The sequence below is a fragment of the Malus domestica genome, chromosome 05 (genome assembly GCF_042453785.1).
Source record: "Malus domestica chromosome 05, GDT2T_hap1".
Taxonomy (NCBI): domain Eukaryota; kingdom Viridiplantae; phylum Streptophyta; class Magnoliopsida; order Rosales; family Rosaceae; genus Malus; species Malus domestica.
This window is the reverse complement of record NC_091665.1, coordinates 21226841-21244261: the sequence shown is the minus strand read 5'-3', so window position 1 is coordinate 21244261 and position 17421 is coordinate 21226841. Positions and strand designations below refer to the sequence as shown.

General features: G+C 40.8%; 1 long non-coding RNA gene across 1 annotated transcript; it reads right to left on the bottom strand.

Annotated features, from left to right (window-relative positions):
* Positions 1–14022: 14022 nt before the first annotated feature.
* Positions 14023–15491, bottom strand: LOC103448206 (uncharacterized). Its single transcript, XR_011580998.1, has 2 exons — positions 15295–15491; positions 14023–15141 (listed from the first exon to the last, which is right to left on the bottom strand). It is a non-coding gene; the product is annotated as an uncharacterized lncRNA (long non-coding RNA).
* Positions 15492–17421: the final 1930 nt, after the last annotated feature.

Here is a 17421-nt window from a genome sequence, read left to right as displayed (position 1 = left end):
GATTGATATTTCGACTTAGGTAAAAAATAGCCTGTTCTCGTCCGGCGTCATTGTCTTGCGTGAGGAGGCAGCCAATGGACTCTTCGACCGTCGAGATATATAGTTTGAGAGGCTTACCGCACCGAGGTGGGACAAGGACAGGTGGTGTTGTGAGGGAGACTTTGATTTGCGTAAACGCCGCCTGATGCTCGTATTTCCACTCAAATTTATCTGAGTCTTTGAGTTTCAAAAGTGTAGATAACGCTTTCATTTTCCCCGCCGAGTTAGCTATAAATCGGCAGAGAAAATTTATCTTACCGAGTAAGGACTGTAATTGTTTCTTCGTCGTGGGGGGGTGGGGCATTGATGATTGCATGTGCTTTATTTTCATCCACTTCAATCCCACGGTGGTGCACAAGGAAACCGAGAAAATTACCGGTTGACACACCAAAGGCACATTTGGCAGGATTCATTTTAAGGTTGTGTTCAGCATGCAGAGGAAAGCCTGTCGGAGATCATCCAGATGTGTCTGCTGGCATTTAGATTTGATTACAACCTCGTCGATGTAGACTTTGACGATGGTTCCAATTAAATCATGGAATATGGTGTTCATTGCTCGTTGGTACGTGGCACCGGCGTTCTTGAGGTCGAATGGCATGACAACCCATTCGTATGTACCAAGTGCCCCCGGGTAGCGAAAAGTGGTCTTGTGCACATCGGCTTCGGCAATGAAAATTTGGTTGTACCCAGTATGTCCATCCATAAAAGATAAGATCGCATGATTCGCCACAGCGTCGATTAACAAATCTGAAATCGGCATCGTATACTCATCTTTGGGCGTTTCCGATTCAAATTTCTGAAGTCGATGCAAATGCGCAATGCACCACTTTTCTTTAAAACAGGAACGATATTGGCCAACCGTTCAACATATTGAGCTGTCCGAATGAACCCTACTTTCAAGAGATGAACCAGTTCATCCTTAATGTCGAGTTGCACTTTGGTCAAGAATTGTCGAGGTGGTTGAAGGAAGGGTTTACACCCCAGTTTAATATGTAACTCATGTTCAACGAGAGTGCGATATAAGCCAGGCATCTCGTGGTAGCTCCAAGCAAAACAATGTTTGAACTCCTCAAGCAGGGCACGAAGTTCGGCTTTCATAGGTTGGGGAAGCAAAGCACTAATAAGTAAAGGCCATGGGTCATTGGCCATCCCAACATTAATTTCTTCCAATGGGTCATTGACTTGGGGTCGATTGTCTTCGAGCTCGACCGGGGCAGCTTGAACTTTGTCAAGAGATAAGACAGGACCATTATCTCCTTTGGCGAGGAACTCTACGAGGTTAACGCCTGAATTTGGTTGCTTACATATAGTATACCAATGAGCCAGCAGTCGTTCCATAGTAGATGAAACCACAGCCCAATGTTTTTCCCGATCGGTGTCAAACATCGGGGTGAGGGATGAAGTTAGCTAACCCAAGTCTCGCCGAATCCTGGTGGACAGTTTAGGTGCCAACCTCCATAGCTTTCTGAACAGAAATCTGAGTCGGCCGTCCTTCATCATTGAAACCTTGTAGGGTGATGTAGCTGACGTGGTCATCATAATACCGTGCTTGGATCATGTTAGCTTCGAAGGGGTGATTATTGGCCCGGTGAACAATGACCGATTTACCGTCCTAAAAGATGAGCACTTGATATAATGATGAAGGAATACAGCTGGTTTGATGAATCCAATCTCGACCGAGCAGTGCATTATACTCGGTCTTGGAGTCGACGATGAAAAAGGCGATTATGTGATTACGACCGGTAATGTTTACCGCTAAAGGAAACACCCATTTGGTTTGGGATTTGTCTCTGATGAAACTGCTCATTGTGATCCTATAGGGAATAAGTTCATCATTGGAGCGACGTAATGCCTTCATGACGTTTACAGGCATTGACAGTGGCTCCACAGTTGACAAAAACTTTGGAGACTGGATACCCTTTGATAGTGGCTTCAAATGATGAAGTTTGGCCGATGATGAGCGAGGAAACAATTCGGCCAAAGCTGCCTTGAGGTTGTCATCTTTTGTTATCGACTCGACTTTAGCAACAGTTACAAAATCAATGTGACCGGCTTCCTCGGCAACTACGTCGCCATCGAGGAAATTCGGTTGAGATGTGCTCGACTGAAAATCAGCGGGCAAAACATGGACCATACTGATTTCCATGGTATCCAGGACCGATGGGCCCATCGGGTTACGATCATCCTTTTCAGCCTCTTCTCTTTCCTGGTTACCGACTACGACATCTGCTTCCATCAGAGTTGTACTAAGAGACTCTTCTGTTTTTTCTTCAATGGTTTGTTCCTGCGGTGTCTCTGCGGAAGCCTGTTTTTTCTGTGTAGGTGCCTCAGGTGCGTCTAAAATCGGAATTATGCCTGGGATTGGTGCCAGGATACGAGCTTGCTCTTGGTACATTATACGGGCATCCCTGGTGTTGTGATAGGCATCCAACCGTACGACTCGTGTTATTTCATCGACCGTAAGGCTGAAGAAAAAAATGGTCGAAAAGACTTCGAAGTGGTATCGTAAATACTGAAGGTCCTCCATTGAGAAAGGAAGGTCGGCTACATCGATATCAGTGTATGGGTCGACTTCAAAGCCAAGGACTTGAGCTTCTCGTATGTGCTGGAACCTAGCTTTTAATCCTGGGTCTGAGGTCTTCTGAATAATTCGCTCAGCATCTGGGCAAGTTAGGAAGAGATCGATTGTATCTTGACATGTTTTCGGCAAACCATATAGATCGTTGGCCGAATGTTTTTTATGAAACTCTCGCATATATTCCAAGGCCTCCCCGAGGAATAGAGGATGTAAATTTCGTCAAATTTTGATCAAATGTTCTTGTGTGGTTGGCGGGGACAGTTTGCTTTCAGCTTCTTGCCTTAAATGCTCAAAGCGTGCCTTCATTTCCCAAGGCCGAAGAAGAAGTTTGATCCGTTTATCAGCCTCCTCAAATGTGGTTTCGACATCTCGATTGACCAGCCGTTTCCCTTGAACCAACTCTGTCATAATAGTTGGAGATGGTCGTTCATCATCATTGGCAACTGTTTCCTTCGACCCCCATCGGCGGGCCATGCAGTCTATTCTTTGGTGCCGACGTTTCTGGGATTTGGGCTGTGCAGTGTAGACACCTTTTGAAAATAGTGATATGTATACCAACGCTGGTCTCGAGGTTCGGGAGGTTTGAAATTTTTTTGGCTCTGTGATGATTCTGAGGTGCTAGAATTGTGTATGTAATAATCTTCATCATAAAACGGAGCACCGAAATCGAGGCACCGTCTGATTGAAGGTTTGTCTTCAACTTGCACTTTAGGGCCGAGCCTATCAAAAACCCCTTGATGTTGACCTGCGTCGAGCATCTTTTGCTGTATTGCGGTTGTAGGTTGTTCCATTATAGCCGGAGATGACTCTTCCTTCGGCTCAGCGTTGACATTTGCTTTACACTTTCTGCATAAAACAGCTGACTCACCTTCTTCATCAGTGCTGTAATCTGTCATGGGTTTCACAATAGCGGGTCCCGTGAGAGCTGTAGGTGTTTTGTTTAAAAGAAAATCAGCATTGAAACGTGGCCGAGAATTCTAATTCAGAAAGCGTTGCGTTGTAACGATCTCTGCCTTCCCTTTTCCTTTGTCCCTAGGTAGGCGAGCATCTACCATATTTACTGTTGACGTGGGAAATGGGTAAGTATCAACGCTCATCTTCTTTTCCAGAAATCTGAGTTTGCCGTTATCAATCCTGCTTTGGACGTTGTCTCGAAACACAACACAGTTATTTGTCGTATGTTTGCTTGAATTATGGTATTTGCAATATATCTTTCCTTTAAGCTCTTCGGCCTTGGGAATGTTATGCCCAGGCCGAAGTTTGATGATCTTCGCTGATAACAATTGATCAAAAATTACGTTGGCCTTTGTAATATCAAAAGTATAAACTTTTGACGTTTTCGTTATTTCTTCAGTGGCCGAGCGGGTTTTGACATCCTTAGAGTCAATTTGAGTCAGCGTCTTGCAAACGTATGGCTTATCTATTATTATCTCAGCTGCGTCCACGCTGACGCATTGAGACTCCTCACCCTCAGTTGATGCGTAACTAATATTTGGATTTTTGTAGATCGACCCTCGAGATAGGGTTTTCGAAATCTTCTCTTCTCGAAGCAAATAATCATATTGCTCGACATGCTGGGCTAATTCATACATATCCCGAAAGTTTGCCCCCAAGAATTTCTTTTTGTATTCTACGTCAAGACCGTTCAGAGCAAGTCTAACAAATTCGACTTCGGGGAGAAGTACTCGGCACCAATTCCTGGCAGATTTAAATATGGTCAGATAATCCATTGGTGACTCGTCAGATGCTTGAGCCATCCTTGCTAATGAAGACACCGACATTTCTATCCCTAGCCGATAAAAATGCTTATGAAATTTCTCGACCAGCTCTGGACAAAATTTGGTGAGAGGTTGATATACTAAGCAAATGCTGAACCGGTCAGTGAAAAGTTGAAAAGTCGCAGCTTGTGAAAGTCGCTATTGACATCTCTGCATTGCGCGGTGAAACGAGCCACATGTTTTAACGAGGATAAGGATGATTCTCTGGCAAAAAGGCTAAAATCTGGGATTTTGAAACCTCTAGGGTATTCAAACTGTTCCACATAAGCTGGATACGGATGTATAAATTTAGGGAATTTTGACCCTTTCTTCATGGCCGAATCGATCATCCGTTGCACCTCGGTCATATCGACAGGTGTTGCTTCCACTCTCTGGTCGGATCCGTCTGACCTACTATTTGATCCTCCTCATTTTTCCAAGTTAATTAGTTTGAGCCGAGCAGGGATTGACTCGGTCGGTACAATTGGTAACAGATTATTTCTTGGTGGCAAGTGCTTGGCAAGATCGAAAGACCTACCGTCGCTGACCTTACTAACCAGTATTTTGAGTAATCTGGTTTGTACCTCACAGGTATTGCGTATCACGTCATGAAGTTTATCGATTCCTCGATTAAACGTCTGTTTAACCGTCCGAGACTGCTCGTCAAGTCATTTTTGAAGAAACGATCTTGTTGGTGGATCAGATCCTTCACCACCATCCTCGTCACAATCTTCTATTATCCCTTCATTGAGAACGCAGGTGTTCCTGTTAGGGATTTCTAAACTACGAAACTGACCGCCGAGATTAACTTCCATTTCTCGACGAGTCGCGTTTGTGGACTTAGGTGTCACGGCGCTAAGGGGATTCTGCGCCTGCCGCACACTTTGTCCTATGTTCTGAATTGGCAAATCGGCTGTTGATTTTCCCATAGCTGTTTTCTTTTTTACCGATCGCATTTCAATTGGCATGAACTTCGTAGTTTAGCACTGGGTCCCACGGGGCGTGCCAAAATGTTGACCCTAAAAACTACCAAGCCTATGTGGCGCGCAGGCCGAGTAATCTATGAGCTAACTACGTCATTTGGTTGAATGCGGGGTGTGCCAACTCGTCGACCGAGCTCGGCCAAGGAGTAAAATTTGTTGATGTTGCGTTGGGTGCGCGGCTGACTTCTGCGTCTTACGATTGCGACCGAGGAATGAACACGTCTCGGCCTCTTGGGTTCTCGAACCTGAAGACAAGGCTACTATTCTTACGAAGTTCACGAATCGTCGTCGTTGAATTCGGTCACAGTGATGGTATTCGTCAAAGTAAACTCACGCCAAATCGACACCAAAGTGTAAAGGCACAAATACTCAAAGCAGATATGAGTCTTAATAGTGAACATGGTTCGACCGTCTGAATGTCGAACTCTAAATCCTACTTCAGAATATCTAATCATAAAATAACTCAGCGTGCAATGCGCCGAGCTTAGTAAGCTGTAACACCTCACTTCGTCGAGAAGGCTAATAAGATGACCTCAATCAATAAGGATTCAGAAACCCTTCTCGACCGAGACTTGGATAGGTAACCAGCCGTCCTCGCCGCAGTGTTGTTGATGCCAACGGAAGATGTTGCGAGATCGGCTGATTCTACAGCGACATAACTATCTATGCTGACTGAAGATATCACCGGTTGCTTTCACAGTGTTGTTGATGCCAACGAAAAATGTGTCAGCGAAAAGAGAAAATAAAAAATCTCAAAGTTGTTGAGAGAGTTTGCGCAGGGCAGTTGTGTGTTGAATTGAAAGGGGCTTCTAACGCTACACAGCGCCTTGTATTTATAGTAGTAATGTACCTTCTAGGTCGAGTTAACAACCTACTCGGATTAGGATTTCTTCTTCTAATCAAACATCCCCTCGAGTACTCCTACTCCCATCAGGATTTTGAACCTATCCTTTCATCGAGCCGGATTCATTTCAGGGTTATTAATCTCGCCGAGACTCTTTATTGCGCCAGGATTCGACTCATCTTGCAGTATGGCTTAACCGATCTAGGTTTGAAAGCCCACGAACTAAAACGCTCCATGGTAACCTTGTCGTAAGCCTCCTGGGCCGAGAATGACTCTACACTTGGCCCAAACTAATATTTTGGGCCCAAACAATACCACAAAATCTTATGTTATACTTAATGAAAGTATAAATAAACTCTTAAGTGTTAGTGAATCTATTGTTTTGATAGGATACGCAATCTACGAAACTAGTTTGAACGATCCAACCGTCAAACATGTTTGTATATACTTCGAGATCGCATACACCAAAAATTGCAAAAAACAAACATTTAGAGATCAGTAACGAGACAAAACTTTTCGACGGTTATAAAAAGAAAAATCACGATTTAACAGTTATTTTAACTCCGATTTTGATGATTTTTTACAGCTACACTATTTGACCCTATATGAATTGGATCATCAATTTAAAATATTGACACTAGTGGATACCACAAAATCTTGTTATACTTAATGAAAGTATGAATAAACTCCTAAGTGTTAGTGAATCTATTGTTTTGATGAGTTACATATTCTATAAAACTAGTTTCAATGATCCAACCGTTAAACATGTTTGTATATACTTCGAGATTGCATACGCCAAAAATTGCAAAAAATGAACATATAGAGATCAAGTAACGGGAAACCCCTAGATAGATAATAAACAAAAAAAATTGGGAATCATTATCCCACACATAACATATAAACAATGCCAACCAAATAAACCCCTAAAACTAAACAGATCGCTGAAGAAAAAAAAACCCAAAAAAATAGAAACAAAACCCATAATCCTATACCAAAAACAAGCATGAAAGCAATATTACAGCGAAGAACAAGGAGACCCTAGAATCAAAGCAAACGAAGAACAACAAGACTGCTGCTGCGTACGGGCTTACAATATTTGAAACAATGGGAAGAAGTTGCGGGGGAAGAAAGATTGTACCTTCACAAAGAGATCGACACGATGGGAAACCCAAATCGCAGGGAGAGAGAGAGGGCGTCGGAGAAGACGCTCTCTGGAGGAGAGAGCAGCGCGCTCAAAATCTCTCAAAGTTTTTAGGGTTAAGTTGAGATTTGCCAAGCTCTTTGGTATTTATACATATCGCATTGAAATCCTCCAAAATCCACCAAATCACAAATCTGTTTAAATCCAATTCCTATTTCAATACACCTAAACTTTTAGAGACTTTCAAAAAGTTATAATTGAATACACCTAAATTTATAGGGAATTGTAAGAAGTCTTTAAGAATCTCAATTGAATATGTAAAAACTGATTTTCCTTAATGATTACACCATCAATATACAGTATATATATATATATACAAATGAGTAGATAATACTCCAAGGTTACATCTTAAAGGCCATAAATATACACATAAATATGGAGTTACAATATAACGGACAATTGACCAATATTCTATAATTAGTGTCATTAACTATTGTAACTCCCTAACATCCCCCCGCAAACTTGACACTGGTGAAGAGACAAGTTTGGAAATAAGACGCCCAAAATGATCAATAGACAAGCCCTTGGTAAAAACATCTGCTAGTTGATGAGTAGAAGGGATGAAGTGAACCCGATGACTGCCCGAAGCAACACGTTCGCGAACAAAATGATAATCAATAGCAACATGTTTGGTACGAGCATGAAAAACGGGATTGGCAGCAAGATACGTGGCAGCTAAATTGTCACAATTAAGAATAATTGGATGTGCGAGAAAATGCTGAAGTTCATGGAGAAGACGTTGAATCCATATAGTATCTACACATGCATAGGCTAAGGCTCGATACTCAGCTTGGGCACTCGAACGTGAAACAGTACGTTGCTTCTTTGCACTCCAGGAAATTAAATTAGGTCCCAAAAAGACACAATACCTAGTAGTGGACCGGCAAGTATCAGGACAACCTGCCCAATCCGCATCTGAATAGGCAACAACAAATGAGGAATCCGTAGAATAGCAAATAGGGTGGCCATGTCCAAGGGTACCTTTGAGATAACGTAGGATGCGTTTGACGGCTTCATAGTGAACATCAGTGGGACATCCAATGAACTAAGAATCATGTTGTACAGCATACGAAATGTCGGGACGAATCAATGTGAGATATTGGAGAGCACCGACAATCTGTCGATATGGGGTGGGGTCCAACAGGGGAGTACCATGAGTGCAGGAGAGGCTGCCCTTAAAAGACATGGGTGTAGAAACCGGTTTACATGCCAACATGTTACTGCGTTGAAGGACATCAAGAGCATATTTAGCCTTGTGAAGTTTACAGACATGATTTGGTTGACTAGGATCAACAAACCCAGTAGGTTGTTGCATATAAACTTCCTCAGATAAGGCGCATGGAGAAAAGCATTCTTGACGTCGAGTTGTCGAATGGACCACCCAGAACTAACTACAACACTGAGCACTATTCGAATTGTAGTTGGTTTAACAACCGGGCTGAATGTATCAAAATAATCGACCCCATATTGTTGGTGAAATCCCTTGGCCAGAAGACGTGCTTTGTAGCGCTCAACGGTGCCATCGGATCGCCGTTTGACTTTGAAAACCCATTTACAGCCAATTGGGTTCTGTGTGGAGAATGGAGGAACCAAGGGCCATGTACCTTTTGAGAAGAACATTGAATTCATCATGCATGGCTTTCTTCCAGGCTGGAGATCGAGCAACTTGAGTGTAACATATGGGTTCAACATCAGAGGTGAGTAGTGCGGTCAGGGCATGAGAGAGAGGGTAACGGGTAGAGAAATTGGCATATTTGGGATTTGGTTTGAAGATTCCTGATTTAGAACGAGTTTGAATAGAAGATGGACGATTGAAGATTGGTGGGAACGGTGATGTATCAGGAATAAGGGTGCTGGAAGGCACGGGTTCTGAAGAAGTTGCAGAGGGGAGAGATTAGGTGCTAGGCACGGGTTAAGGAGTCTGGTTAATGGGGTTAGAAGTTTGGTCTAATTGATGAATTGGAGTCGAGAAAAAAATAGGCCTTAAGTCTTGTGTGATAGTGGTGGGCATTGTAAATGAATTTTGGTCCAAGCAAAAGGCAATAGGTAGAAGGACAAAGTCGGTGCTCACGACAGGTGTGGAACGGTCAGAAGCACCAAAATAAAATTTTACTTCATGAAAATTCACATGACGAGAAGTGTAAAGTCGACCCTTAGGAGGATGTAGACAGCGGTAGCCTTTATGACGATCGCTATAACCAACAAAGACACACTCAAGAGAGCAGGGTTGTAATTTGTTAGAAACATAATCACCAAGAAATGGGTAACGTACACACCTAAATGTCTGAATGAGTGAGTAATCGGGATTGTGAGAGAACAATTTTTGATATGGAGAAGCCCATTCAAGTACCGGAGTCGAAAGTCGATTGATCAATTAAACGGCTGAACAAAGGGCTTCAGCCCACAAATGATAAGGCATTTGAGGAGTAAGAAGAAGAGTACGACCCATGTCAGCGATATAACGATGCTTTCATTCAGCCAAACCATTTTGTTGAGGTGTGTGTGGACAAGAAAAACGATGCACAATTCCATTAGTGGCACAAAATTGCTTAAATTGGAAGTTATCATATTCCTTACCCCCATCACTTTGGATTTGTTTAATGGACAAAGAGAATTGATTTTTGACATACATGACAAATTGGAAAAATGACCAAAGACTTCAGATTTGAGACGCATTGGAAAAATCCAAGAGAAGCGAGTATAATCATCCGTAAATAAAACATAATAACGGAACCCAGAAGTAGAAATAACGGGAGACATCCAAACATCCGAATGTAGTAATTCAAAAAGAGCAACAGAACAATGTTCTTTCGAAGAAAAATGAAGCTTAACAGATTTGGCCAATGCACAATGGTTACAAAATTGACTTGCCAAACATTTAGAATCTAAGAAGGACTGAGACACAAGTGTGCGAAGCACTTTATTGGACGGATGGCCGAGACGATGATGCCAAACAGAAAACGACACGGTTACAGAAGCAAGGGCAACCGGTGAGGTAGACAAGAGCGTTGGAAGAACAGGATAAAGACCATCTTTACATTCGCCTTGAAAAAGAAGAACTCCAGTTTTTAAATCATGAATTGTATAGCCCCATGGAAAGAATGTAATGCGAACATGAGAATCCTTAGTATATTGAGCAACGGATAACAGATTTTTATGTAAAGTAGGAACACGAAGAACATCGGAAAGACGGAAGACATAAGTACCAGAAGTGAAAGAGACATTACCAGAATGAGTGATGGGGAGGGAAGTGCCGTTACCAATAACAACTTGGTCAGAAGAAGACTGTGGCATTGAGGTAGAAGCCGAGCGTGCATCATGAGTCATATGATTGGTAGCTCCAGAATCAGAGTACCAATTAGGGTCGGTTGAAGAGGCAATATGCATACCAGCAAAAGCACGAGGATGAAGACACCGAGCAGCAAGATGACCATACTAGCGGCAATTCTAGCATTGCTGAAGAGGAAGAGGATGGCCTAAGAGGCCTTCAGAATGAGCAGGGTTGAGTGGCGGGTAGACATGACCATATCTTTGTGCAGAGGTAACAGCAGGAAAGCGAGTGGGTGGAACACGGGTTCGAGGGGTGCGGGGACCACGCGAATTATGGGCAGAGAGAAAAGCACTTGGTTGAGCATTAGGAGTCATCTGCACAGCCAACTCTTGCTTAGCCTCAAAGGATAAAAGACGAGCACGAAGATCAGAAAAACTAGGCAGCGACGGGAAATGGAGAATGGCTGTAACAAGCATGCCATATCCAGGACCCAAACCACGAAGAACAAAGGTGACCAAATCAGAATTGGAGATAGGGTCATGGATGGCAGTTAGTTGATTCGCTAGATTCTTAGCATGAGCAAGGTGGTCGGAGATCGACTTGGTACCTTTGGTGATGGAGAAAAGATGAAACTTCAGTTGAGCCCCATTAGCAAGAGATTGCTGCAAAAAGTTCTGTTAAAAATAATCCCAAATATCCTTGGAGGTAGAGAGACCAACTACTTGAGGAAGAATAGTTTCAGACAACGTGGCACGGAGAATGCTGATCAGACTTTGATCGGTTTGAAACCAAGAAAAGTAATTCGGATTAGGTTGGGAATCTGGTGATGTAGCGGGAGGGTCAGAGGACTTGTCAGAAGAGGTAGTGAGAGCAAGAGTGGCAGGTGGACATGGGAAAGAACCATCAACAAAATGCCAAAGATTTTGACCAAGAAGGAAAGGTTTGACTTGGCTTTCCCAGATTAGATAATTGGTGTCAGTGAGTTTCATAGAAACAAGATGAGAAATGTTGGGAATGGAGAGAGGAGGAAACGTGGAGGAGGAAGCCATGAGAGAGAACACAAAGAATGAGGATCGAACGAGGCTTGTTAGAAATGTGATACCATGTAAAAACTGATTTTCCTTAATGATTACACCATCAATATACAATATATATATATATATATACAAATGAGTAGATAATACTCTACGGTTACATCTTAAAGATCATAAATATACACATAAATATGGAGTTACAATATAACGGACAATTGACCAATATTCTATAATTAGTGTCATTAACTATTGTAACTCCCTAACAGAATATATCAAGACTTTTATAAAGTCTTTTAAATTCCTAATTGAATACCCCTGGAATTATTAATTCCCTGAAACTCTCTCAAAATCCTAATTGAATACACCCCCCTAAGAGAACACTTCAAAACATTTTTTGTACATCCATACAAAAATATTTGCATACAAATAAAGAACTCACAACAATTCTAAACTACAAACAAAACAAGTTAAATGAATGGAAATTAAATTAGTTATTTAAGAAAATATACCTCCGAGATTAATGGCAACGAAATAGCTGGCTGGAATTTTTCAGGAGGAAGGCAGCTGTTGCAATTGTTTTGCAACTTTTGCCTCCTTGTGTTCTGGTTAAATTCCAAAAAGTGAATAACACTTTGTGCAACGAAAGTACCGTCACGCAAAACATGTAGATTCCATATTTTGGCGCCATCCACGTTGTACTTTGTTGTGTTTTTCAGCCCACCTTGCGCAACGAACCACATTCCATTGTGCAAAGATATATCGTGCGACAAAGGTTTGTCATTGCACAAAGCTATCTTATGCGACAAAGCTTTGTCACGCATTGTGTGTGTGTATATATATATTTTTAATTTCTTCTTTCCATTCATTCTTTAATTTATTTTAAAAGACATACATACTTAATAAATCAAGAACTTATTTCATTAAACCATACATGCATAATTAATATAAACATTTATTAAAATGCCATTAATTACATTCAAAATAAACATTAAGTACATATTTAATTATACCGTTCATACGTAAAAAACTTCAAATTTATATGTCATTATTTAATAAGTGATAAAATTAAAAAAAAACACAATTCTACTCTGCCGCTGGTTGGTCAGGTTCTTGCCATAGTTCGGCCGCACGTTGAATATCAAACTTCTAATCCCAAAAACGGGACTTGAATATGTTGTCAATGCACTTCATCAGATTTGGGTTACTTTTGTCGATGTCCCAATTAGGTTTTTATGCAAAAATTAATAAATTAAAATCTCGGTAATATATTAAATTTAACAAACATAATTATTATTTAACTAATTACTTAACACATACAGCTAACTCAGCAATCAAATATGCCTTCATCTCTTCGGGGACGGTTCTCCAAGACTTCCAATCCACACCACATTTGTCATCCACCAATACTCCAATGTCAGACCAAAACTTGGTGCGCATATCTGACTTCACAACCCCTAGTAATTCAGCAGAAGTGATTCGGTAGCGGCTCCCACCATAAATGTGTTGAACCCGTGGTGCAGCTCTCTTCTTCTTGTCCATCAACAAAATATATATTTATATACTCAAGCTATATATATACTTTATACAAAATGCAAAATTTACAACGCATACCTTTTCCGGAACCTTCGCCATCGATTGTCTTTGACGAATGAGCACCACAGTCGCCCATCGTACCAAAATTCAAATAACAACTAGATTATAATCTAGAAAAAAACTAAATTGTTTTCGAAACAAATTGTGAGGAGTAGAGAGAGGAACTGCAAATTTATAGAAAGCCAGGGAACCTTGTGCGACAGAGGTTTTGTCGCGCATACTAATGCATTAAATACGATATTGATTCATTTGATTCACATGCATTGAATCCTTTGATTGAAAAAATTGAACATCGGTTTCTTGCCTTGTGCGACGAAGCCTTCGTCGCGCAAGTGTTTCGCAGGAAACATTTTGTCACACATTTGTTTTGTGCCAAAAAATAACTTACCCGTGTTTTTTTACTCACTTTGTGTGACGGGGTTTTTTGGTTTGTCATGCAAACCATCTTTCGCGAAGAATCTCTGCATCGCGCAAAACAACACCGCTCTGCTACAAAGGTGTATATTCGTTGTGCAACACCCATATGCACGACGAATGGTGCTTTGTTGCCCAAACATCTGTCACGCAAATGGTTTTTCCTAGTAATGTTTGTGATTGAAGCAGTATACAGATGTTTGTGACTGAAGCAGCATACAGACTCATGTTATGACCTAAGATAATTGCATATGATAAAAATCAAATTGAAGTGAAAATGTAAAGATCATTGCAAGAGTGAATCATTCTTCAGAAAAACCAGACAGGAATAAATTCATTATAAAGACTAGTGAACCCACATTCGTTTCTACAAGCAAGTCCTCCTAATAAACAGACAAAAAATTCGTGAAAAGGGATACCACCATACGAGACGTCGTTCCGAAAAACAAAAAGACCGCATCGTGAAAACCTCTTAAACCTTGTTTCTGCAATCAAGCCCTGTTAGACGCGATGTTCATGGATGAATCATGGGTCCAAGTAGATTATCTCGCAATGCGCTGAGGCATGCCTAAACAGGATCATGTTTTTCAATAGGTCTGAAGAACAATCGTCAAAAGCAGGCTTAACCGCCGTTTTCTCGAGCACAGGTGAACTTGAAAGTAGGAATTCAATGAAATCTAGTTCAGCTTTGATACCAGAGATGTTGGTTATTTTAACAAGTCGCAGTTGGGTCAATAGGCAATCTTGATTGTCATCTATGTTGGAGAACAATTCAGAAATAAACAAAAATAACAGAAATTCTAATATTTTATTAACCAAAATATACTTGCTATACAAAATGAAAATTACACAATAACTACAGAAATTAATGTTACTAACTTGATTACAGAAGGTATAGGCTAGCATAAAAGCTATGTCCTTCGAACAGTATTTTCGTCCCACTCCTGTGCTTATGGTTCTATAACATCTACTCGACCAAGATTCAACTACCTAATTCTACAACCCGGACTGGATTATAGAATTCTAGCGAATTTGCTTTGTGTGTTTACTCTCTGGAAATTTCGTACAGAAGCAAGGAGGAAGAAAAGATGTCTGGAATGGAACTGAGGATTTCAGTTATATAGGCTCTTTCATACTTCTTCAAATACTTTTAGGATGTATATGAAGCAAGAGTTGTGTCTATTAATCAAAACGTTTTTAATTAAAAACTTAATTCGAAAATTAAAACTAATTAATTAATAAATGGTGGCCCAAGCCTCAATTCCCATTCCAAGTGGTCCAACACATACGCAATATTGTAGAGGACAAAACATATATAAAGGTCATTGAGAATCTTGTTTTCTCCAATGTGGGACAAGAGTCTCAAAACTCTAACAATCTAACCAAGAGTTCACTTCTTCCTCAACAGACTGATCCTCATCGAATGCCTGCACAAGGTCTATAGCATCAGAATCATGAACTCTGACAAATCAGCTCTCTAAACTACATTACTGTAGAGCCACATTGGTTTGAATTTTTTTTTTTAATTTTTTTTTTATGTACCAGAAGAATATTGGACAAATCAGTAGAGTAATACTCACGGCAATTTCGAGTTTTTGTAGAGCAGGAGTGCTTCTCAGAAGGCACTGAGCAGCTGAAACTTCCTTCGAAATATGAAAGGAGATGCTCATAGAAAGAAAATTCAGATACATGTATGGTTCTGGCAGCTTTACTGGCAAGTCACCATCCGCCAAGTACTGGAGCAGAATGGAAGCATCAGACTCAATGAATATGCTGAAACACCCATGGGCAGGTAAATAATCCATTACCGCTAAAAATTCAGACTGAATTGTGAGCCTTCGAATATGGAGCAGATGAGCAAGAAAATTGACCAAATAGCTAGAACTGAGAGGAAGAGTCCAGGTAAGGCCATCACCGACCAAATTAATGCAAACTACAGCAAGATTTAACGTATTCATAATACTAACATGCTCAAAAGAGCCGTCATACTCAAAGAATTTTGTTAAAGTCATCACATTAAAGCCATCACATTTTGTTAAAGTCAATCTCTCAAGCAGAGGGCAGCAAACAATCAGATTATCAAGCACATCTTGAACCACTGTAACTAGATCAAGACAAAGGACCTTCAATCTCCCAAAGCCTTTGAAGGTGAAAGGAGGTTTTAGCAAACAATTATTTAACTCTAAATGAACCAAATATTGATAAGAAAACAAACATGAAGGAATCTTGTAAGTGTCCCCTTCCAAAATTTCAAGCACCAACTCTTTGATAGCATTTCTTGATAGATGACGAATCCAATGATCAATAGCACTAGTGGCTACAATATCTGGATGAGAAAGCCTGAATGTGTGTATGGAGCCAACATGAAGTACCAGTACTTGATCTACAATGCTCTCAATAAATGTACGGTCTGAAGTCGAGAAACATGTTGAATTATGGCCAAACAAACAACTTTCGGCTATTAAAAAAAGGAAAAGAAAAAACTTTTGGTTATAAAATTATAAAGACATCATGATGAGGAGGCATCATGATGATGTTTCTTCCTTGTTTTGGGGAAAAGAAAAGCACCTTGTCTAAAGTTTTCTTGGTCCATGGGAAGTCACGGGGTGACTTGAAATGAATGGCTATGTTATGATAAGGAAGCTGCTACCCTTTGGTTTTTTAAGTGAGCAGAAAATTGGTGAGCCGAAGAGAAGAGAGGGAGAGAAAGAAGGTACTGCTGCAGTACCATTTTGAGAGAAGGAGTTGTTGTTCCTTTCATTGGATAGTTCTCACTCCATCAAAGTATTATTGTTGTAATAGCTTTGAGCTTTGTATAGAGAAGAAATTAATCACTATATTTCTTTCTCTATTTGTTTCTTTAGAGTGTGAGAGTTATTGGGTCTTTTGGGTTGTGAGATTGCCAACACTTTGTAAACTCCCATTTGGTTGATAGTGGATTATTGGGTGAGCTCATACTGCTCCGAGGACGTACTCCAGTTACACTGACTGTGGAGGAACCTCGTTAAAATCTTGGTGTCTTTAATATTTTGTTCTTGCATTTAAATTTGATATATTTTCTGTGGGTTACCAAGAATTGGTTCTAGAAGGTTTGGTGCTATCCTAGCACAACAATTGGTATCAGAGCACTAGTTGCTCTTGGGTACTGTCTAGTTGCCAAAGATGTCAGACGGGCAAGATGAAAATCCTTTTGGAAGCACCTCCGGGTTTGCAAGAACTACGGTGCAAAATGCAAAGTTCGAAGTGGAAAAGTTTGATGGCACAAACAACTTCGGGATGTGGCAATGTGAGGTCAAAGATGTGTTGGCTCAACAAGATCTACTTGCCGCTTTGGGAGAGAAGCCGGAAGCTATGTCGAAGCCGGAATGGGAGAAATTAAATTTGTGGGCTTGCTCTTCAATTCGGTTGTGCCTTGCAAAAACTCAGAAGTATTTTGTGATGCGGGAGACGATAGCAAGTGTGTTGTGGCAAAAATTGGAAGACAAGTATATGACGAAGAGTGCAGAGAACCGGCTACACTTGAAGAAAAAGCTCTACCGCTTCCAATACAAAGAAGGTACAAAAATGATTAGACACCTTGATGCTTTTAATAAGTTGATTGCCGACTTGTTAAATTTAGATGAGGATATTAAGGATGAAGATAAGGCCTTAATATTGTTGAATTCCTTGCCGGACTCTTATGAGCATTTTGTTACCACTATTATGCA